The sequence below is a fragment of the Mus musculus genome, chromosome 2 (assembly GCF_000001635.26).
Source record: "Mus musculus strain C57BL/6J chromosome 2, GRCm38.p6 C57BL/6J".
Classification (NCBI taxonomy): Eukaryota; Metazoa; Chordata; class Mammalia; order Rodentia; family Muridae; genus Mus; species Mus musculus.
Window position 1 is genome coordinate 42,871,687 of NC_000068.7, and position 25,551 is coordinate 42,897,237.

A 25,551-nucleotide genomic window follows, 5' to 3' on the forward strand; every position below is an offset into this window, starting at 1 on the left:
TGAGTTTAATTCCCAGCAACCACATGATGGCTCACAACCATCTGTGATGGGATCCGATGCCCTCGTCTGATGTGTCTGAAGACAGCTACAGTGTACTCGAATAAATGAAACAAATAAATCTTTCTTTTAAAAATTAAATGTGTTTAATTTTTTTTCATATAACATACTTTGAACCCATGACTTTAACTGGGTTTTGAGGCTTTCTGACCCTGTGAGGCTTTTTCAATCACATAGCAATGACATGATGTTCTTGGAGATTTTTCTATACTTTTTTATTGCATCATTGTCTCTCTTCTACAAACCTGCTTTACAACTGCTCATGATTTTACTCCTTAAAAGGCAGCCCAAGAAATGGACTCAAGGATGCTCTCTTTAAACAAATGCAAGCCAGTTTTAGAGTGGACCCAATAAAAATCATGCTTAGTTCAAATTTGGCTCAAAATTCTGGTAGTGATCTTCTGATATACTTACTTATGTATCTACCTACCAATGTCAGGTTCTATGCTTCTCTGTCTCACAAAAGCAAATAATAATAATAAAAAATAACAACAAAGGAGAGCCTGAAAATCAAAATTAACAAACAAGAAAGCTTCCTTCACATGGTCTAGCTTTTTCTCTGGTACTAGAAAATATTATGCAAGTTATGATGGGTGGAAAGTAACTTAACAGTCCTACCCAACTGTCACTTCTAGAAAAATAATAAAAACCAACTTGAGGATAAACATGTATAGGCAAAATAAGTGGCACTCACCTTGAATGTAAAGCTAACTCAACAAGAGGGAAGTCATGCCTGGTACTGAAAACCTAGTCATCTTCTTGGAGTTCAAAGTTCATCACATTAGAAGAGACTATATAACCACTTTGCTAGGCCAGAATCATTCCTTAGTATGTTCTAAATCTTACCCTTATGCCCAGAGGTATGTGTATCTCCCAGCCCTCATCAAAGAAGCTTTTCCTTATAACAAGTGGAGATTACCATGGAAACATAACAGATTGTACACAATGAGAGCAATGGATCCTGGGAGCACAGCCCCAGTAGGTATATATACATCATATTTCTAGTAGTTATCTCTCAGGGAACATTGCAGCATGAAGGCCAAAAAAAATGGTAAAAAGACAGAATACCAGGAAATGTTCTATATAACTGTCTCTCCCAAAAATCACTGCATAAACAAGACTGGAACAATGTTCCTATGAGTGGATATTTGTCAGCGCACGGTCCAAAAATTAAGCTGTGTAAGGAGCATGCTGAGATCTTGTGAGAGAACTCTAGAAAACAAGATGAAAATCTCATGTGATGGTTTGAAATATGCTTGGCCCAAAGAGTGGCACTTTGATGAGCTGTGGCCTTGTTGGAGTAGGTGAGTCACTGTGGTTGTGGGCTTTCAGACCCTTATCCTAGCCTCATAGAAATCAGTCTTTTCCCAATGACCTTCACATGAAGATGTAGAACTCTCAGTTCCTCATACATCATGCCTGCCTGGATGCTGCCATGATCTCACCTTGATGATAATGGACTGATCCTTTGAACATGTAAGCCAGCTTCAATTAAATGTTGTCCTCATAAAAGTTGCCTTGGTCATGGTGTCTGTTCATAGCAGTAAAACCATAACTAAGATATCTTGCAACCTTTCTTCCTCCGTGAATTGAGTTGTTCATAGAATCTGCTTCCATGCCTTTTAAAGGTGTAACGAATATAATGGGGTTTACCTCATATTAAGCATCATCCACTATTATTATTCTGAGACAGTTTCCTAGCACTGGCTGTCATTATGACTATGTACAGTCTAAACTCATGTGACCTTTGTTAATTTGACCTTGCTTGAGCCTCTGAATATAAATTGTTTGATTCTTTGAATAAAGTTGGCTATTACATGAGACTTAAATCAGCTGTATTTTTTAGGCTTCACTCTCCCAGGCTCAAGCTGCTAACTAGAGTTGATAACAGACATTTTACCATGGAGGGGAGGGAAATTTTCTAGGATTCCATCCCTGCACAAAGAACTACGGGAAATTAATGACTGCTGCAAGAATGAGAATTAGACTTTCCCAGAAATGAGTCCCCTTATTGGTTGTCTAATCCAGTGTGGTCAGTCCTGAAATCTTATACACAGCTCCAACAAAAATAAATGTAATAAATTTTACTTATATATTTGTGTATATTCATACATGTATGCATATTATTTTTCCATAGGTACATAAACAAAAATAATCAAAGAAAAGAGAGGTTATCAATATAAGGGTTGAGTAGATATTGGAGGGGCTGGAAAATGGAACAGGAGTGGGAAGAGTAGCATCATTTTATTTAAACTAAAAACACATGTGTATATAAACAAATGATAAATAATTAAATGAATAAATACTCAACAGGAAAACCTCCTGAGCCTGTATTTCTGCCCAAGTTGGTGGTAACATCACAGAATCACAAAATATATTTCCCCACATTTAAGAAGGGAAAATAAGTTTGCCATATCGATTAAGTTTTAATTTGAAATCACATGTTAGAAAAATAGTTGGCTTATGTTGAAGAAGTAAATACCATATAGTGCTCATGATGTTTTGTTGTGAGTAGAGACAGGTCTGTTTCCTCCTTAGGCTGTCTTTTGGAAGGAAAGTGATATTTTGCCTCTTTCTGTCTTGGCACCCTGGATTACATATTCAGAAAGCAGATCACCTTAATGTTGTGTAACATGCTTCATGCACTGGATCTCAGAAGAACAAACAGAAGGTCAGAAACAGGAAATTGTTTTCCAGGACAGTTTGAGTGAATGACTTAAGGTTATGAAGGTAAAATGCTACCAATTCTTATTGTATATTTCAATCTTTAGGAGTGCAGCTATTGTGGAGACTAAAGTAAAGGCGACAGTTAGGGAATGATTTAGTTTTTCCCTGGGCATATCTTATGGATGCCTCTGAAAATCTTAGAACTGACAAAAGAAATATCCTGTTTCCAAAGAAACTGGAGATATTCAATGTTTTCTGTCTGAAGAAAAAAATTGACATAAATGAGTATAAATCTTTATATTCTCCCAAATTACTTACTTTCTTACCATAATCAAAGCTCTTTAATATGTCTGTGCTAGATAAATATGTTTTATAATAAATAGTATAATTAAAGATCATGACATGAAACAGATTGCAGATGATTTAACAGTTTCAAAATATACATTGTAGATAAATAATTCCAAAAATTAGCGTACAGTACAAACAACTTTTATAACATCTGAAAGTATGAATATAATAATTACATCCATATCAAATGCACATGCCGCTTCCTTATGGGATACCTGTTACAAAACTCTCTAAAATACCTTATGGGATACCTGTTACAAAACTCACTAAAATATAGTTTTAGGTTTAAATATTAGAATAGTTGGATTTGTATGGTAAGGAAGGTAGGGAGGATCTCACAAGAGTTGGGAGAAGTAAAACTGTAGCCAGAATATAATATATACAAAATTTTAATTTCAATATTAAAAGAATAGAAAATAAAAACAGCTACATACATAATAAATTTCACAAACCATTAGATGTAATAATCAAACTTTCCTTATCTGACAATGTATGTTTCTTCAATTATTACCATCTACAATACTTATTGGTGTTTTGCCTAAATCACATTCATCTAAGGTCAAGGGAACATCTGCATTTGGAGGAGGGATGTAAGATACTAAAGAAGAAAAATCATATATAAGTCATTAAAAGGTGGTCACGGACAGTTTGTTGGTTTGCCTTTTGGCAGGTGGTTGTATTTGCTTTCAACCTCCGTGGTGTCTCAGAGCGAAATTCACTCAGTGTCAGTGACAGGAATGATTGAATGATCCATTTCTGCCACTTTTCTTCCACTGCCTGTTCAATAAATCATATAGTAATGACTATAAAATATTAGAGTAGAGCATGGGAAGACAGAGTCTCTTCTTACTTTTAGCCACAATGTAAATAAGAATTTTGTTACAGACATTTTCAGTAAGTATTGAGGTTTTTATAATATCCATATGCTAATACTCAAGACTGGAACTTTTGATATGTTAATTATAACACCATTCAAAGTCCAATTAGGAGATGGAAGTCTTCTTTCTGCATGTGAGAAAATATTTTATATATATTTATGTGCATGTGTGTATATGTGTGCAGTGTATGCTCATGTGTGTGCATGAACTTATGGAGGCCAGAAGTTTATATTTTTATCTTCTTCAAATGCCCTCTACTGTGTTGTTTGAGTGTTCTCTGAAGCTGGGCATTGCTCTTTAGCTAGTTTGGCTTAAAAGTGAAACCTCCATTTCCTATTGTCTCTGCTTTCTACACTTTGGTAATAATTTGTACTGCAGCCAGATTTTACGTGAGTTCTCTGAATCCAAACTTAGGTCTTCATGTTTGTGCAGCAGGTACTTCATCAATGGAGCCATCTCCACATCTCCAGCATAGAAAGGAAGATAAGTAGCAAACAGCATAAGATCATGTAGTTCCTTACAGCATATGTCATATGTTTATATATAGTAGACATATTTTTCAAAACCTACTTTAATAAGCTCACTTAAATGTTTTAACCTCCCTTCTAGCCCACCACCCACAAGAGGTAGTGGAAAGAAAGGTTACTAGGGCAAAAGAGGATCTGAACCTGTTCAGAAATAATTCTTTGGGGCTAATAAAGTCTGTGTTGTGAGGATATCAGCTCTTCAGCTCACATGAATCGACAAGTAGCTCAACCACTCATGAACACCTTTTCTGAATCAGCAATTCCAGTTTGAGCCAGAAAAAAAATTGCAAGGCTCTTCCAATGACCCAAATCCTCAGAAGGGGCAGGAAGCCACTGGAATACCACCAGAAGTTCTTTGGTGCATTTCTCTCTACAGAGTCATGACAACAAAAAGCCAAGGTGAATTAATACCACATTTGTCAGTGGAGACCAGAGTCACCAAAGTCCAATGAAGACCAGCAAAGAGTGGCAATGTAAACCAATACCATAAACAGTCATCCCCTGATTGTTCGGTCATATTTATACACTTCCCAAACACAATGTATTTTCTAAAGTATCTGTTCTAGCAAATATCACATACCTGTTTCCCGTGCTGCTTCCAGAAAAACACCACATATCTGTTCTCAACAAAACCTCCTTGTACCTGTCTGCTTTGCCAGAAACATCCTCTAATAAGAGTCTCCAGAAAAAAGATCACATGACACAAGTGAGTCTCCAAAGAAAGCAGAAATTTCCACTTCGATATATAATAAAGTATTAAATAATGTGAAGAATGTTCTAAGATTTCAAATAACATAACAAATTGCTTAAATATTAACGTGGTAGGAATTGGGCTGGCAAGATGTCTCAGTGGTTAAGAGCACTGGCTGCTCTTCTAGAGGTCCTGAGTTCAATTCCCAGCAAACACAACCATCTGTAATGTGATCTGATGCTCACTTCTGGTGTGTCTGAAGACAGCTACAGTGTATGCATATAAATAAAATACGTTTTAAAACATTGTAGGAATTTTAAATATCAAGGAGTATGAGACCCCAAAAAACAACATTTTAGCAAATTATGCCTGTGATCATAGACATGGTGGTTTTCAAAGCTAGCACAATTAAAATGTTCATTTTTTAGTCTTGCTAATAACCTAATATAGAAAACTACTTTAGTAAGTTTTCAAGGAAATCATGTTTCTATGTTAAATATTCACAGAGATTTGACTTTAACAGGAGTGTGGCAATATGAGTTGTTGACTATCTTAAGATCACTGAAGTCAACAGTCTGCAATGCTGCCTTAAGCTCCAAAAGGACATCATAGGAGTTGTTGTACTTCTCCAGGAAAGTCTTGGGAAGTTCAAATGGGCACCATTCTAATCTACAAAAAAAAAAAAAAAAAAAAAAAAAAAAAAAAAAAAAAAAGAAAGAAAGAAAGAAAAGAAAAAACAAAACAAAACAAAACAACCCAAAACACCGCAGTCTTTTTCATCCACTTGGAGATAATTTTATGGAGACCATTTTTCACTAGTCTAATTACATAGTCTAATTTTATTCTTCTGCATGTGGACATCTAGTTTTTTCCAAAATAATTTCTTGATGGTTCTATATGTTTTCAAGCCTCTTTATCATATATTAGCTGACTGTACTAACTAGTAATCATGTTTTAGTCTTCTGTTTTAATTGTTCTCTCTGCGTTTCAGTATTATTTTGTTCGGAACTCATTTGGCTATAGAGAGTCTTCTGTAGTTTGTATGAATATAATGACTTTTTCCATTTTTGTGAGGAAGGTTTTCTATATTTTGATAGGATTGCATTGAAATTGTAAATTATTTTGGTTGGGTGGTCATTTTTGCAATACTATTTTATAAAATTGTTCCATGTACACAGGATTTTTTTTTCATTTTCTAAGGTCTTTCTTAGTCTGTTTGTTGAGAAATTTTAAGTTTCATTGTAAACATCTTTCATCTCCTTGGTTTGGTTAATTCCAGGATATTTCATTGTCCTTCACGATACTTTTAATGGGAGTGTGTCATTAATGTCATTCAGAATATGTTAGCTATTGGTGTATAGAAAGACTTTTGATTTTTATAAATTGATTTTGTATTCAGTAAATTTGCCGAAATTATTGATTCATTTTTAGAAGTTTTCTGGTAGAATTTTTGGTATCCCTTATATATAATATTTTATCAACTTCAAATATAGATATTTACATATCTTTCACTATTACTCTGACTTTTCTTGCCTTACAGCTTTACCTAGTTCTTTCACCACTACATTGAACAAGAATAGGGATAGTGTGGAGTCTTATCTCCTTCCTGTTAATGGGATTTCTTCAAGATATTATTCATTTGAATTCTGCAATTATTATACATAGCTTTTATTATTCATTATATTGAGAGATTTTTTTCTCCAGTCCTACTTTTTCTAGGGTATTATCATGAAATCATATTCTATATCTATTTAGATCATGTGATTTTTTTCTTTAAGTTCAGTTATGTAATTTATTATATTTACTGACCTGTGTGTAAAACCAACCCTGCATTTCTGGGATAAAGTCAACTTGATCAAGGTCCATGAACTTCTTAATATATGTATGTATTCATTTTTCTTGTATTTTACTGAGGAGCTTTGCAATTATATTAATCAGAGACATTAATCTTTAGATTTGTTTTTGTTGCTGCTGTGTCTTATCTTGATTTTGGTATTAAAGTAATTCTGGCTTCATAGAATGAGTTGGATTATTTCTCTTTCCTGTATTTGCTGAGGTTTATTTTCTGACCCAGCATTTGTTCTCTTATCAAAAAGATTCCATGTGCTGCTAAATAGAATGCATATTTCTTTAGTGTTGGGGGGGATAATATGTAGAAATCTATTAGGTCCACTTGATGTGTGATGTTGTAAATTCTGATTTTTCACCCCTGAAGATCTATCTATTGAAGAAAGTGGGGTATTGGAATCACATATTATTGTTTGGTTTGCATTAATACATGCCTTGTTCCCATAAGTTTGGAATTATAAAATTGGTTGCACCACAGTTTGATACACATAAGTTCAGTATTATATTTTATTGATTATTTCAACCCTTGTTTAAAACTGATTTTTTTCTTTTATGCTTAATTTCAGTTTGAAATATATATAGACAAATACTTGATAACAATGCCTAGCCAGTAGCCTGCTTCCCAATCTCCTTTAGTTGGAATAGCCTTTTTTGTTGTGTTTTATTTTATTGTTTTCGCTTCTTGATCCATTCAACTATTGTATGCAAGTTTTTGGAAAATTAAGGCCATTAATATTAGAGTTATATATTATAGAGTTATTATATTATCGTAAAATATGTATAGAAAGCTGTTTGGAGATTACAGTTATTCTGTGCTATTATACTTGTTCTTACTTGTGCTTTCATTTCATTAAATTTTATATTTGTTGTTCTTTCTAAAGTCCCTTGGCTGTGCTTATTTCTTTGCTTAATGTTTTCCTTCTAGTATTCTATTTTTTTATTTATTGCACATGGATTTTTGGAGATTATTTATATCAAGAAAAACGTTCTGTTCTCATCCAATTATAGCAGATAGCTTTGCTGTGTACCATAGTTGAGATTGACTCTCATAGTTTTTCAGAACTTGGAGTGCACTGTTCCAGACTCGTCTGCCTTTTTTAGTTTCCACTAGTAAAGTGTAATTTGCATAAATTTTCCTCTCTATGTAACTTGTGGTTTTGTCTTGTAAACTTTAGTAAACATTTTTCTTTTTTATGAATACATAGTGTTTCAATTATGATATGCCATGGGGCATTCTTTTTAGGTCTTGTCTGATTGAGTTTCTGTTTACTTCTTATATATGATTAAGTATAGCTTTTCTTATTTATGGAAATTTTCTTCTGTGATCTTGTTAAAGATCTGTTCTATGACATTGGCCCTGGATTTTTCTCTCTTATCTATACCTCTAACATAAAGATTTTGTCTTTTGATGGTGTTCCACATTTCCTGCATGGTCCATTTATTTATTTTAAAAACCTATTCATATTTTTTATAATTTTGTCTGGATTATGTGCTTTATTTTCAAGTCCTGATATTATATCATCTGCTTGACTCATTATACTTATAAGATTTTCCCTTGGGGATTCTAATCAGCATGTTGAGTTTTTAAATTCCATCTTCATATTAGCTAGAGTTTTCTTCAATATTTCTATCACTTTACTGAACCCAGGTTTCAAATACTGAATTACTTTTGCTACTTCATTCATCTCTGCCTTGTATTTTATTGGAAATAACTTAGAAACTCTTGAAATTCAAAGAGCTATTCTTTCATATCTTATGTGAGTTCCTTGAATGTTTGGATAAAGCTTATATCCTTTAAAACTTTATGTTCTGGGGTTCATTTAGGAAATTCTCATTAGAATAGGACTAGTTATTTTGGTGGGACTTGCTGTCTTGGTCATTAATGTTATTTCTGGTTTTCTAATTTTACCTGAGGATCTGGACTCCTTTCTTTGATTGTATGTTTGATGTTTTAAACTGGCCTCCCTTAGATTGAATGAATATAGATTGAGTGATTAATCTGTGCTAGGTCACATAAAACTGACAAATGAGCAATGAGCTGTTTAACTGGATCAGGCACAAATGGTCCCAAAACCAGGAGTCTTGAGGTCGACCTATCGTTTTTGGCTTCTTTACCAAGGTTTTGTTTGTTTGTTTGTTTGTTTGTTTGTTTTTGTTTTTGTTTTTTTGTTTTTGTAGAGAGATGATAGTAAGTGGAGGGAATGATGAGAGATGAAGACAGTGTGTCACCAGTCTAAGTGGCTCTTGAACAAAGAAGGTTCTGAGGTCACAGATATAAATCTAGTGTGTATGTTGCCATACCAAGAAAAGACTTACTGAAAAATGGCAAATCATGAGGCTTCATGTTTCATAAGTTTCAGACTAGGCTTGTGGGTTTGCAGATGGTTGCAAGTTGTGAGAAGGAACAGAAGAGAGATAATAAGCAATGGTGTCTCACAGAGATTATTCACTTGTCATAGGTATACAGCTGTGCTTATCTATTTAATTTATTCTTATCATTTGAAAATGCTAGGTGTTAAACTCAGTACCTTTCACATGTTAGGAAAGCACTCCATTACTGTGCTAAATCTATCAGCCATTTTAATCTAAATGGCTTCAATATTTCTCACCCTGAAATACTTTTTCAAGACTGTTTAGGTCACCATAAATGAGGACAGATTAAATAAAGTTATTAAAATAAGTTGTGAATTCAAATGAAGAAATGAGAGGGTATTTAGAGGAAATATTAGAAAAGAAGCCTAAAATCTGTAGGCTTTGCTAGTGGGAGACTGCCATCTGCCCTGAACTATCTAGAAAATAGCTGGGAGGAATGATGTCAACATACATTCAGCTAATCTTACTCTCCATAACACAGGTTAAATGTACAGAAATAACCCCAAGTGAAAAATAACCCTAAGAAAGATAAAACAATGAAGGACAAGGAAGTGAAGTATAGCCTGTCCCGAGTTTCTGTTTTGAGAAGTGATAGAGACATGAAATGAGGAAATACTAGCTCATAAAGGCACATAAAGAGGCACAATGACAGTGTCTTCAAGGTCCAGGTGTCAAAGTGTATATGAAACTTTGACTTAAGACATGTGGCATCTCTAATTGGATATAAGCAGCCAACTGAGGGCTTTAATTGAGAACACAGATTTGAGAATTTTCATAGCAACTACAATCACTAGTGAAGCATCATCTAATAACATCCACAAGGGAAAGGAGAGCTGTAATAATTCAAATCAATAGAGGTTCAACTCAAGGATAACAGCTGAGAGGGTAGAGATAAAATAAAGGAAGGTTTTTCTCTTGAACTAGTGAGATTATTGATTCTCAATCTGCTGTACCTTCACCCAGCCCACCAGCAAAGCACTGCTGAGAATTGCAATGTTCACTTTCACCATTGACAACTTATACAGCAAAGACCATTTCCAATAGCAGAAAGGGAGTTCACTTTCCACAGTGTCTAAGTTATTTGCCTTGTGTGTTCTCTACCCAAACCATTCTCTGTTGTCATAACTATGTTGCTTTCTTTTCTGTAGTCGGTCTGATTAGCTGCTTGGACCTTTGAGGCTCATATACAATGCTCTGTGGGGAGTCGTACTGGAATGTTTGGTTCTAAAATCAGACAATATCAATTCATTACCCCACTCTTTATTCATTTGCAAGCAAATTGAGTTTGTTTTATAGCCAAGACCAGTGAGTTGAAACTTATGAACAGTTTTATTGTTATCTGTTCTTTTGACTTTGGTTTGTACATCAGCATTTAAAAACTGGCCTACTCTGCTTTGTATATGTAACCATACTAGTCTACAAATGAATTTTTAGATTTAATCATTTTTATTTGTTTGGGATGTGTGTGTTTGTGTGTGTGTGTGTGTGTGTGTGTGTGTGTGTGTGTGTGATGGCACAAATGAGTCAAGAGTTGTAAAAAGAAATCAGTAGATGACTTGAATGCCTTGGCTCCTTCTACCATAAGAAATCAAATTTATGTCATCAGGGTTGGGAACATGAATATTTATCTACTAATCCAATATCTCACTGATTCCAACTTCTACAGATAATTTTATACAATGGTCCCTTTCCCTTATTTGGATGTGCTAATTTACAATAGAATCTACCGTCCTTGCTTGTTGAAAAAGAATATAACACTCTATAATTTTACACATTTACTGCTCACTACAAAGGTATTAAATAGACTTACAAATCCACTCTCCAGCACTGGAAAAATGTGTACATTAGGTTTATCATAAAAATCTCTGATACTTGTCCACCTACATTAACTCTTAGTCATATTTCTTATTTCATTGAAAGTGATAAGAGGAAAATGGCTCTCTGAAATGCACATCTTTGAACTTCAATAAACACTGCATTTATCTTAGAAAAACTTTTCAAGAGCTCTTCTTAGGCATTAGACATGGAAGAAGTTAACCTCCCAGATTCATTGGTGGTTGGAAGAAAACGAATGACTTCTGTTGACTATAAAATGTTTCTAGCAATAGGCTGGATAAATTCACAGGGATGTAGTGTTTCATTCCCTACACTTAGAAATGAAATAACTAAAGCCCTATTATAAAACAGTTTTAAAGTATTATTTCATAAATTTAATATTGTTCCAGGACCTTAGTAAAGTTCTGCCTATGATTTCTAAGAATAGATGCAAAGTAATGCCTGTATTTTCCCTGTGAATAAAACGTGTATCGTTTCTTCCTTCTCTTTAGTTTCTACTAAGATCACCTCTGTGTTTACTCCAACACAACATTTGATATACAACTACTGACTCATAGCATATCAGATATATCAGAATATGAGTAGACATGACCAAAATGCATAGGGTTGGAACCCAGTCCCAATGAGTGCATATACAAACACCGCATGTGTAAGGCTCAGGAAACACTGAGGAAGAGTGGGCAGAAAGTATTTTTAACAGTTAGATTATGAGGTGAACTCAATGTAATTGTCTCCTAGTAGTACCTGAAACTATAGCCATAAAATCTCATCAAAATGACCCCTAAACTTGAGCCTAACAAGGCTGACATCAATAGACATGCTAGTATGGATGGAAAAAGTCCTACACAGAGGAGTAAAGGCAAGTAAGAAATGCTGGAAGTGGGAGATAGAGTCTTCTCAAGGGAAAAGCATGACAGTGAGTTAGCCAGTACCAAATTGTCTGCCATGAATGCATATATACAAATAACATTATGCAGACGACACAGATTCTACTTAGAAATGTACACATGGATACCTACACACACACACACACACACACACACACACACACACACACACACACATACCTATATACACACACATATAAATTAAACCAGAAAAGTGTATAATATAAGGAAAAAAGAATAGAAGTGACATTTAAAGTTTATGAGATGGATCAAAAGAATAAGTAAATTTACATAAGTCATATTTAATAGGCATTGATTTAGTGTTTGAGCTAAATTAAAGCTTTAGAAAGTAGTGTACAGGAGCACAGGATAAGAGAAAGAAAGAGAGTAAAGGACTTTAGTAAATTTCTGTAAATAAAAACTGATTTCATACTGCTGGACAACCAGGCTCTAGCAATCCAATGTCCTCCTCATTACTGGAATCTAACTCAAATATGTCAACATGCCCAGGTTTTACATAGATGCTAGATGATGCAACTTATGTTCTCACGTTTCATAACAAGAGCTTTATATGCTGCTCTTTTCATCTAGATAGATAGATAGATAGATAGATAGATAGATAGATAGATAGATGATATTTTCTTTATTTACGTTTCAGATATTATCCCCTTTCCTGGTTCCTCCCCTCACAGAAATCACTATCCCATCTGGTCCCTGATTCTATGAGTGTTGCTCCACCCACCCACCCACTCCTGCCTCTCCACCCTTGATTTCTCACACTGGGGCATCTATCAATCCTTCCTAGGATGAAGGACCTCTCCTTCCATTGATGTCTGACAAGACCATCCTCTGCTACATATACAGCTGAAGCCACATGTACTTCTTGGTTGGTGGCTTAGTCCCTGGGATCTCTCATGGGTCTGGTCAATTGATATTGTGGTTCTTCCTATAGGGTTGCAACCCCTTCAGCTCCTTCAGTCCTTTCTCCTACTCCTTCAATTGGGACCCCGTGCTCAGTCCAATGGTTGACTTTGAGCATCTAATAGGCTGCTCTTTTCTCAGCTCCTAACTAACTATGTCCAGAGTTTAAGCATTCACACATGTCACAGTTCATATGTAGGATATCAGAAATACTAATTCCCATGAGGTAATAAAGTATAATACAAGTAAGCCAATGTACTGATCTACTCAGAATAGAAGTAAGTACAATGGAAATCTATTTATACCTTCAAAAAATTATTTTGTCTTATATTCAAACTAATTAATCTTTCTCTTTAATAGTGTTTTTAAATAGTACACAGAGATTCTTCTAAAATATTACTGATATAATTATCAATTTCTACTTCATGGGAACTTTTGACTTCGACAAGTCTTGATATCTCATAGATCCCACCCCCTTTTTTATGTTTTATGCATGTTATTTGTGTGTGTATGTGTGTGTGTGTGTGTGTGTGTGTGTGTGTGTGTGTGTGTGTGTGTTTGTGTGACACTCAAGCCTGTGCTCTTAATCTCACTGGTAGAGAAGATGTAAAGCAGTAATATAGAATCATCTTAATGGATTTATTTTACTTTCTATTTTTTATATGAGTAACAAGGAAATCTTTAAACCCTGACATTTTAATGATGGTTTAGACAATCAGAACGCTAATGGTTAGTACTAAGACTCAACCATGGGAAAGGGCAGCTGAGGCATGTGTGGTCTCTGCAAATATAGCACATGGCTCACCCTTTCTCACTCTATTTTAATAAATTGAAAACTGAGGACAATTTGGATGATTAGTGAGACACTCCTTAAATACCTTGAAACTCGAAAATTTTTGCTCAATAAACTATTTTTTCTTCTCAAGATAGCTAAGTCTGTAAACATCTGATGGCAAAATAATTGGTAAAATAATTTCATCATATTAAATCACTTTTTAAAAGATATAATTATTTATTATATGTAAATACACTGTAGCTGTTTTCACACCAGAAGAGGGTGTCAGATCTCATTACAGATGGTAGTGAGCCACCATGTGGTTGCTGGGATTTGAGCTCAGGACAACTGGAATAGCAGTCAGTGCTCTTTACAGGGGAGCCATCTCTCCAGCTCCTATATTAAATCACTTAATGGAAGTATTCAAAATTCTTCAAATTTCTGTTTGAATAGTCACATCATGTGTGTGTAAAGGATGGCATTTGCAAAAGTGAGTTAAAAAAGAAAATTTCATTGGACAAAGTGGTTGTAGTGCTGTGGAATATCTCCCATTTCCCATAAGCTTAATAGGAGATACTACAAAAGACGACTAAGGAAACTTAATATGTAGCTCTCTGTGTTTGTAGTTTCCAGAGTCCTTATTTGTACAGTAATTTCAATAGCTTAACATAAAATCTATATGCTGTATCTATGTTTCTATCCATAGTCAGCCTTGAAGACAAGCAGAAGAGGGGTTTGATATCAATTGTCTGAAAAAGCCTGATTTGCAAAATCATATGATCATCATTTTTACCATATTATTTTATTTTTAGTTATTTTTTTTAGTTTTTATACTATAATTACAATATTCTACTTCCCTTCCCCCTTCCTCTATTCTCTCTCATATATCTCTTCTTGATCTTTTTCAAGATCTTTTTCACAGTCTCTTTCTTCATTAAATGTAGTTACACACACACACATATTTCCAAATAGATAAGTAGAGATTACTGAGTCTGTATACTGTTACCAGTAGGTAGTTTTATAAGGCTGATGTTGGATAACCAATGCTGTGGTCTTCCCTGGGGTAGAGTAATTCTCTGGATCTCAACTTTCCTTAGTGGCCTATGATTCTTTGTGTAGGAGTTAAGGTCTTCAGGACTTTCCCTTTTCCATGGTAACATGACTATTGTCCTAGTCCATTCATGGTTAGGCCGACAGTTGCCCATAAAGCCTCACCACAATGACAGCTTAATATGTTAAATTTTTAATTCTCAATTCTTCATGATTAAAATTATATTTGGAGATGAGTTTTTTCAAAGATATAATTGAGAGCTGCATGAGATTAAAGCAGGCTCTAATTCAATATGATAGAGATTTTGATATCTATATTAAAGCACAAAAGACTACCATTATTTGTAAGCCAAGAAGAGATGTTTACAACAAAATTCATGTGCTAACCCTTTGATCTTCAAGTCATAGTTTCAAAACGGTGGTGAGAAACTGCTACTCTAACTGACCAGTCTGTGGTACATTAAACTTTTAGTCCCACAATCAAAGTAATAAGGCTTTATTAACCTCTTAATTAAAATATTAGAGAAAGATGTATGAACATATTTAAGTCTACAAGCCCTAATTACAAGGAAGCAGGCTTGGTTCCATTTTAGAGCCTGACAATGAACAATGACTAAGGTTCACTGAAACTCCCAAAAGAAGTTGACTAAGAAATGTATAGTTCTTGGAAGATAAATTTAATCTTCATGCTAAGGCAACACAGAGTGGAACTGTCAACAATGAAATCCCAGAGAAGCAGAAACTAACATAGGAAAGCAGCCAAATCAAAAGGATTAATGGAGATAAATTCCACATGAGAACAGTACACAACAGCAGTTATCTTCTGTGCCATGGACCTGCTCATTCTCCCTATGCCCAGGACTGCCTCCTATCATCATTTTCTAAGGCATGGAAAAAGTTAGAGGTGCAGAGAGGAAGAAAAGAGTGCTGCCTTGTTCCAACAATCCGTCGTCTAAATCATGCAGAGAAGAGAGGGAAGGCTCTTGAAAGGGAGGAGAGAAAGTTATTAATTTGACTCATTAATTTTGCTTATCAAATCAATTGTGAAATTAAAGATATAAAAATTATTATTTTGATGAAGTCCATAGAAATGATGGTGTTAGAGAAATATATTTATAAGAGGGCAAATGAATGAAACTAAATTTTGCTCGCTCTGTCTTGGGGCCAATTGTAGGGAAGGTTAGTGGTATGATAGAAGTTTAGGTTGATGGGCTTCAATGCATACAGTATACAAAGATGATGGTAGAATCTAGTGTAGGAGAGACACAGTTTTAATATCACTCCCAGGGTTTGTGTCAGAGCCTGAGAAGTACAAAGGAGATAAACCTAAGAAAGTGTTTTTGTATTCTGTTGAAGAGAGAGAAGCAACCTTGGAAAGTAAATAATTATGTGAAGAGACTAAAAGAAGAGATCATTTTCACAAAGTCTGTTGGTACTGAAATATCTTGGCAGGGACGTCTTCTTGAAAATGTTGTTTACTCTGGGTTCACAGAGTGCAGCATTCATATGGGAGTTTTCTTTTACTGTTTTCGGGAGGAAAAGTGAGGATTAGAATACTCTTCTTCCATCTGCTGCTTATCCAGTTCCATAAATTAAGTCAAATTGATCTATATGCCAATGTCTTATATTTGAGCATGTCTGTGCCTCATTGGGAAATATTAGCTTCATCTTCTTAGAAATCCAAAGATATGCATTTTGTAGCAATAGGTAACTAAAATCATTTCAGTTTTTCTACAAGAAACAATCAAACACCTGAACCCTATACATTAAGAGTACTTTCCACTCTGGTGGACTTCTTACTTGAAAAATACTCATGGAGCAGTCTTAAAATTAAATATGCATTCTTTCTTAATGAAAGATATTCATAAAATAAAACATTAACAACTATCATTAATTTGGCTCCTTCAATTAGTTCAGACATAACTGTGCTGAAGTACAAATTTTTAAAATTTATTTATTTGTTTGTTTGTTTGTTTGTTTGTTTATGAATGCATGTGTGTGTCCACATGCTGTTCAGATGCCTGTCCTGTACATATGTGCAGAAGCTTCCTGCCTATTCCATTGAGGTAGTATATGAATTCCTGGGATTCCATTTCCTTTGCTAGGCTGAGAAACAGCATGTCCCTCCTAGAAGCTGAGGTGACAGGTGTCAAACGGCTCCCAGAATTGTAATGAGGAAGCTGGGATCTAAACTTCAATCTCCATACTTGCACAGTACCTTAGCTTAACTGTTGAGTCATGTCCCTATCCCACTATGACAAAATTAAAAAAAAAAAAAACCAAAAACCTCACATTCAAAAGTGAGGGAAAAATTATGATGTACAACATTTGAAGTAAAGTATAATTCTTCTTCCCCAAGACATGTCTTTGAAAAATAGAGTGCTAAAATAAGAAAATTGGAAATTTTAAGAAAGAATAAGGATTTTACTAGGTGTCATAAGATGTCAAGTTGGACAATTTACTCCTGCGAGAGTGTTCAGCACCTACAAGTAATCTCAATCAAGCATTTATATTTGAATCTTGAGCATATGTCTTGTGATTTTCCAAAGAGCTTTTCTCCTGGTCAATGCATAATTGAAGGTTACAATAATAATTTATTTATTAATACACTTCACATCCCAAATGAGCAGCCCATCTCCTCCCAGTTCCCTTTCATGCATATTCTTCCATCCCCACCCCCACCCTGCACCTCCTTCTCCTCTGAAAAGGGGAGCCCATCTCCTGTATTTAGTGTATGTTTTTACCTAATTTGTCTTTTCCTTTGTTAATATACAAAGCTATAAAATAAGCTATTTATCAAGTATTATAAAATATGTGGGTTTTTTCATTCTAGAAATATTAAGGTGGAGAAAGCAGTGTCAGTGCTGATGCATGACTTTAAAAACAAACTAACTTCTTCAAAGCTGTTTTCATGGAACTCCTACACACCTAAGACATGTATATGTGTACCTACATCATGCTTTGTGTGTGTATATGTGTGCGTATGTGAGAGAGAGAGAGACAGAGAGATCGACACAGAGAGACAAAGAGAGACTCTGTGTGTGTGTGTGTGTGTGTGTGTGTGTGTGTGTGTGTGTGTGTGTGTGTGTGTTTGTAAGTCTTACTAGATTTGTGTCTGGAATCTAGACTTCGACTTCGGTCCTCAGGATTGCGTAGCAAAGTACTTTTCCAGGTAAGCCGCTTCTTACAAGCTGAATTACTAGATTTTATCTATCAATAATTTATGGAAACAGATTTCACAATCAAGAATTGGGATTCTCAAATTTAAATGTGTTCAAGAATTTAAAAATATTATAACATTTAATAAACTGACATGAATTATGAGCTTCCAAAGGAAATCATCTTATCCAGATAATCAAACTATCATTTTGCATAGATAATGCTTTTGTAAGCACTATCAGTTCTATAAGAAGATTGAACATATTGTAGGTCACACTATTAAACATATAAACCAAAGCAGAAGCAAAATGAATTACATCTATATTAATCAAACTTGTGTTTACAATTGTAAATACTTAGGTTTTTGTAAGTTCTGACACACATGGAAATATGATATGAAATTTTGTAGGCACTCTCATTAGACTAAATGCCAATATCTACAAATAACCATGTCTACGGTTTTTTAATTTCCTCTTGTAGTTTCAGTAATTCTTTCACCAATGTTATAGTCTATATATTTTCAATCAATATAAACATAAAAATATTATGCTATGGTATAAATTGAGGTATAGAGCAAGATTTATCTTTTATGGAACCAAATCTTACAACAGGTTGAATTTAATTTTTGTGAGGGCATTTGCTCTCTTTGGGATTTAGTTCACATAGTCTATCTCCTATGACATTTAGCATGTATAGGCTAGCAATGTAAAAAGAACTACACCTTGAGAACAAGCCCAGACAGTCACCATAGCATCCTTAAGGAAATTGTACTTTTACATAAATTGTGCATTTGTTTGACCATCAAATCCAATGCAGAGACTAATTTACCTGACATTCTTTTGCCTTTGGCTTAATTGTATGATTTACAACCAGAGAGAGGTGAATACAATCAGGTGAGTGTGAAAAGCATTCAGAAGGTGATCAAGCACCCATGATATCTATTGACAGTGCTGCCTTGTGATCTTGTTAGCAAAGATATTATTAGATTACCATTTTAATGCAGCAATTTCCTAAAGATTACACTTTATGCATCTGAGCTGTTGCATTCCTAATTTGGATTTTAAGATTACCTAAGTCTGAGATTGGTGGTACATGCGTTTCATCACAGCCCTTGGGAGATAGAGGTGACAAACAGCTGAGTGTGAGGCCAGCCAGGACTACAAAGTGAGTTCCAAGATAGACAGAGCCACTATGCCAGTACCTGGCAAATACAGAAGTGGATGCTCACAGTCATCTATTGGATGGAACACAGGGCCCTCAATGGAGGGGCTAGAGAAAGTACCCAAGGAGCTAAAGGGGTCTGCAACCTTATAGGAGGAACAACAATATGAACTAACCAGTAACCCCAGAGCTCCTTGGGACTAAACAACCAACCAAGGAAAATACATGGTGGGACTCAGTCTCTAGCTGCATATGTAGCAGAGGATGGCCTAGTTGGCCATCAATGGGAAGAGAGGCCCTTGGTCTTGCGAAGATTTTATACCCCAGTATAGGGGAATGCCAGGGCCAGGAATAGGAGTGGGTGTGTTGGGGATCAGGGGCAGCGGGGAGAGTTTAGGGGATTTTCAGAGAGGAAATTGGGAAAGGGAATAGCATTTGAAATGTTAATGAAGAAAATATCTAATAAAAAAAAAGAGAAAAAAAAGAAAGAAAGAAACCCTGTCTTGAAAAAGCAGCAGCAGCACTACCACCACCACCACTAACACCACAATAATAATACTAATATTAATGTTAATTAAACAACTATTATAATAATTACTTTGTATGGAATAAAAGAACACTGAATACTTGAAAACACTTTTCTATGTTAAAGGAAGCAGTGATATTGTGCTGACCAGCTCGATGAACATAACTTTTAGTAAGAACTTCATACTCTGTTTTGTTCAAGAAATAAAGAAACAGAATATAGGAATACTAGACCCAGCTATACTGGGTAAATGTATTTATACCCAGCCATATATCTGTGTATACAGGTGTCAAGTTAACTAGGGAAAATGTTCTCTAGATCCTGAGCGAGATGTAACATATGCAATATTCTAATAAAGGGATGGAAGAGAGAGAAGGAAAGTCAAGAAATGACTTCATGACTTAACACTCAAGCAATACTTAATTTTTATCCATGAATATCTCACTATACAGTGAGATCAGATTAAGCGAAGCTTGCTTCAATGTATATGAAATCCTCTAGGCAGTTAAAAATTAGGTATAGTAACATTGAGAGGAGTATCCCTATCCTATACAGTTGATTATTCTAAAAGTTGTAACCTTTCTCTATCTGAGAATTTAATCTAGATCTTACCAGTGATAAACCTACCCCACCCCCAGTATGTAATGGATATCTATATTGCTTGACCTTACCATACTCTTTTTCTTCCTAAGAAAAACACAAAAGTGATATTTCTATATTGATAAATATGTGTTTCTTCATTGCAAAAAACAAATTATATTTTTCCATAATTTTCCATAGCAGCAATTTCCATGCTGCTAAACCTAATAAAACCAGCAAGCTAACATCTCTCTATAGGTAGTCCAGACTAAAGGACAAAGCAATATTAAGAGGTTGTCTTCTTAGGAATGCCAAAATCCACATTTCCCATCTGTGTGTTCATTTCAAATGCCCACTAGAGATTCTTCAGACATGGTTATACATATTTTTTTTCTTTCAGCCATGCTCAAAGAAGACGTATGATATGGGCCAATATTCACCAAGGTAGAACACGCATGTAAGCAAACCACAAGATCAAAATGCAACATTCCAGACTGAGAGTAAGTGAGGAGCAACAAGAATGGATACAATTATGTTTAAAATTGAAAAGAGTCCCAGGGCCATAAAGATTTGTAAGATTGTTAATCCTACCATTACTCTCCAGGATTATGCTCTGATAAATAGGGTTTTGTCTCTCCTCTCTGCGATGTTCCTTTTCTTCTCCTTCATTTCCTCTATTGGATTTTAATAGGCCAGAAAAACCAACGCTCTGTTTGTATGAGATAAAATGTGTTCCTTTTCCCCTCATAAAACCCCATCAACATTTTAAGTTTAATCTCAGAGACTGTTCAGAAAATATCATTTGACATAGTTCCTTAGAAAGAAGAGGTCAGCTGGCTAGAGGCTGGATTTATTTACTCTACTTTGCAGCATCACGGCTCAAAGCAAACACGTGTTCACAAATCTTCCTTACTTCATGAGAAAGTTCTTAATGTTCTAAATGATAAACAGAAATGGTGTCTATTTCTTGCCATTAAAATGAATCTTTAGCAGTGATGAAATTCGGGGGAGTACACATATTGTCTCTATCAGTGGCTGTGTCAAAATTTGTGCTATGTACTTAGCTATGTCTTCCTAAAGAATACTAAATACGTCAGGCAGAAGGCACAAAAAATGATACTTTTTATTGCAACCCTGATAAAGCTAAATAAATGCAATTAATGGGGCATGTGAGAGAAGATGAGAGGAAGGTCTATTTAAAAGGGAAAGAACAAGATAGTTAAAGGGCAGGCGTTCCCTGTGTCAGAAACCATCTGATGCCCCTCAATGAGCACAGAAGAAAATGAAACTGAGGCTGGCAGGATAGCTCTGTCCACATAGTACATGAGGAAATATGTCTTACTCTATGCTTCATAATCAAGTCAAGCATGTTAATACATGTTGTTATCCCAGCAATAAAAAGGACTTGGCAGCCACCATCATGGTCTATTGTTTAAACCTCAGGTCTGAGTAGGGGACCTCTTCTCAACAAAACAAGATAGAAGGCCATCCTGAAGAGTAACACTCTGACCTCCCACTCATGTTTCCACACACATGTGTTCACCTGCACACAGATGTAACCGAATCCATACTCACACATGTTCATACAAATAAGCATACTTATAAGCATAAAAGGAAAATGCACATTGGAAATTGTTCACATCTGGAATACTGCTCCCCCAACCACTCACAATGCCCATGAGAGAGTGGGGTTTGGGAAGATGGTTCAGTCAGTACTGCTTTGCTGTTCAAAATGGGAACCTAAGTTTGGATACTCAGAATTAATGTAAACAGCTTGGTATGGTTGTGTATACCTGCAGTCTGAGAGATAGAACCCTGGGCTATGGTGTCAGCCATTCTTAACAATAGTGGAGCTCCAAGTCCAGTGAGAGATGCTGTCTCAAAGAAATGGGGCAGAGAGGGATGAAAAGACACCTGCAGTCAACCTCTGACCTTTACACACTCACACACACACACACACACACACACACACACACACGTGCACATATGAACACAAACACACACATGTAAACACAATAAATAAAAGAAATCATGGATATTGTAAACATAATCATATTGAAGACACAAGAAAAATAAAGTCCTCATCTTTCATGACTTTAAGACCAGACTTTGCAAAGTTTGCTGCCAGCTGGAGACTTGCCACTCTACTGACGTCTGTGCGCTGAGTTCTGGAAAACATTCTCCTAAGAAGCTGCTCTGAGGAACAGGAAACCCTCTGAGACACATTCTCAGCTCAGGATTTTTGCTTTCAAGTAAGTTTGTGTTTCCCAGGTGCAAGCCTTTGGGGAGGAGGGTTTTGCCCTCCTGACACCTTTACTGTTGTTCTAATGCTAAACAGAGAATTCTCAACAGAGGATTAAAGAAATGTTCAGTGTCATCATGAACGCAGAAATCAAAATGACCCTGAGAGTCTATTTTATACCCTTCATAATGGCTAAGACCAAACACACAAATGACATCACATGCTGACAAGGATGTGAAGAAAGAGGAACACTCCTCCATTGCTAGTGGGAGTGCAAACTTATACAACTACATTGGAAATCAATTTAACAGTTTCTCAGAAATCTAGGAATAGTTCTATCTCAAGAATCAGCTATACTACTCCAGAGCATATACACAAAAAATGTCCCACTCTACTACCAGAATACCTTTTGAACTATATTCACAGCAGCTCTATTAGTGATAGCCAGAAACTGAAAAACACCTGGACGTAGTTTAATGAAAAAATAGATAAAGAATATGTGTTACATCTACACAGAGGAATAGTGTTCTGCTATTAAAAACAAAGACACTGTGAAGTTTGCAGGTCAATGGATAGAATTTGGGAATATCGTCCTTAGTGAGGTAACTCAGAGATGTAAAGACACATATGGTATGTAGTCATAAGTATACAATAACCAGAAAGTGCAGGACAACCATCCGACAATCCAGAGACCTAAAGAAATAAGAAAGTTTCGAGGGAGGATGCATGAATCTCAGAAGGGAAAATAAAATAGTCATCTGAGGTGGATGGAGAGAAGGAACTAGGTAGCAGGGAAGGGAAGGAGGAGAACAGGGATGGAGATCAGGTGTGGGAAGGGGAGGGGCAGGATAGGGCTGATCTTGAGAATGGAAATTGGCCAGAGTGTTGTGTAAATCTCTGGTGACTAGTTGGAGGACTGGGATGAGAGAGCATATGGAAAGTCTATTGGGGTGACCCTAAAGAGGTCATCTCAGAAACTTTGGAAAATTCCACCAGACCTCTCTTCACCTGGAAGAGAAAGGTCACAGGCACGCCTCCCCTTTGGAAGGAAGGGGCTAATTACATTCTTCAGACCACAGGGAGGAGAGACTGATCACCAGCCACCTGCAGGTAGAGGAGGCCCAGAGCTCTTAGATACATTCCATGACGACTGGCCACCTACCTCAATCCCTAAAGACCAATCAGTTTAAATGTTACACTGTTCTGCCAATCACATTGTGCCGAATGGTTGCTGCCTTGAGAACTGTATAAAGGCTCAGCAGACAGGCTGTGCATGATTGTTCTCTCTCTCTCCATGTGCAGGGTGACCCCAACATGTTGGAACAATAAATTCTTCTTGCTTTTTGCATCAATTCCAGGCTCTGTGTCATTCACTCAGGGAGTTTCCAGTAAGCTAACGCTCACTAGAATCTTACAACCCTAACTGAGACTCCTAACAAAGGGGAATATAGAAACAAAAATGGTCACCTCCAGAGGAGGGAAGGAGATATCCATCCACCCACAAAACCTTCAACCCCAAATTTGTATTGTTTATGAGATATATAGGAATAAAAATAGAAGAGAGACTGAGGAAATTTACAACCAATGACTGCCTCAACTTGAGACCCATTCCATGTGAAAGAGCTTACCCCTGGTACTATTAATAATACTTTGCTATGCTTGCAGACAAGAACCTAGCATAACAGTCTCCTGATAGGCTATAATTCAGCTGCAGATGGAGGCAGATGCAGAGAACCACAGCCAAACATGAGAAGGAACCCAAAGTGTCCTATGGAATAGTACAGGATAGAAGTAAGCAAGTTAGGGGTGAGGGGAATCAAGGACACCACAAGAAGACCCATAGAGTAAACAACTTGGGACAATGTAGGATCAAAGAGGCTCAGCCAACAATCATGGACTCTGCAGGAGCCGAGCCTAGAGCTCCTACCTATTTGTAGCAAATTTGTTATTGACATGGATCCCCTAACAAGTAATGTGGGGCTCAGTCTTTTCCCTGAGATTGGATCCCCTTACCACTACCTAGATTGCCTGTTGAGCCTCAGTGGGAGAGGATGTGCCTCATCCTGCTGGACCAGATGGCCAGAGTGGAATGGTACCAAATCGGGCTTCCCTTCTCTAAGGACAAGGGATATGGCCAGTGATGGGGAGGGATTTGAAAAAGTGGGACTGGGAAAAGAAGAGGGAGAGGAGCTGTGCTCTGAATGCAAAGTGTATTTAAAAACTAAAAACAAATACTAAAATTTTAAAAAGAACACAATTTTGCATTCCAAAATCTCTGAAATTAAGAGAATGTATATGTGTGTGTGTGTGTGTGTGTGTGTGTGTGTGAGAGAGAGAGAGAGAGAGAGAGAGAGAGAGAGAGAGAGAGAGAGAGAGAGAGAGAGAGAGAAAAGAAACTGGGAATGATGTAGCTTTCATGCTTGGCAAGATTAAAAGTAAGCATGATTGTTTTTGTTTGTTTGGTTTGGTTTGGTTTGGTTTGGTTTGGTTTGGTTTGGTTTGGTTTTGGTTTTTTGAGACAAGGTTTCTCTGAATAACCCTGGTTGTCCTGGAATTCACTTTGTAGACCAGGCTGGCCTCCAACTCAGAAATCTGCCTGCCTTTGCCTCCCGAGTGCTGAGATTAAAGGTGTGTACCACTATGCCTGTCTATGTTTTTTTTTTTTAAATATTGTTCTCACATTAACTGAATTTTGTAGGTTGCCAGTGCCTTGTATCTTAATTGCTCTTTCAAATCCCTTAACAAAGTGAAAACTGTGATCAGTAAGCACATAGCTGAGTATGATAATAAGGCCATACAACAGATATGATTGGTATACTGTTTAATCTATGGAAAAAATGGGATAAAGTACTTGAAATGGGTATAAAATAGAAATATCAAATGGTGATAAAATGTAATGCACAAGCAAGACATTTATGTAATTTTGTTATTTTAAATTGCTGATTTCATTTCTCCAATTAGCAGTATGAAAATAGAATTAGAATCTAAAGGCTAAGGTTTGAATCTTTTCTTGAATTTTTTTTTTC

At 36.0% G+C, this 25,551-nt stretch overlaps 1 long non-coding RNA gene across 1 annotated transcript in view; it reads left to right on the forward strand.

The window, feature by feature from the left end:
* Positions 1 to 1,005: 1,005 nt before the first annotated feature.
* Positions 1,006 to 25,551, forward strand: part of Gm39803 — a 45,866-nt gene continuing 21,320 nt past the window's right edge. The window contains exons 1-2 of the long non-coding RNA XR_866178.1: positions 1,006 to 1,039; positions 20,684 to 20,783. This is a non-coding gene — a long non-coding RNA (predicted gene, 39803). The remainder of the gene's footprint in view (positions 1,040 to 20,683; positions 20,784 to 25,551) is intronic.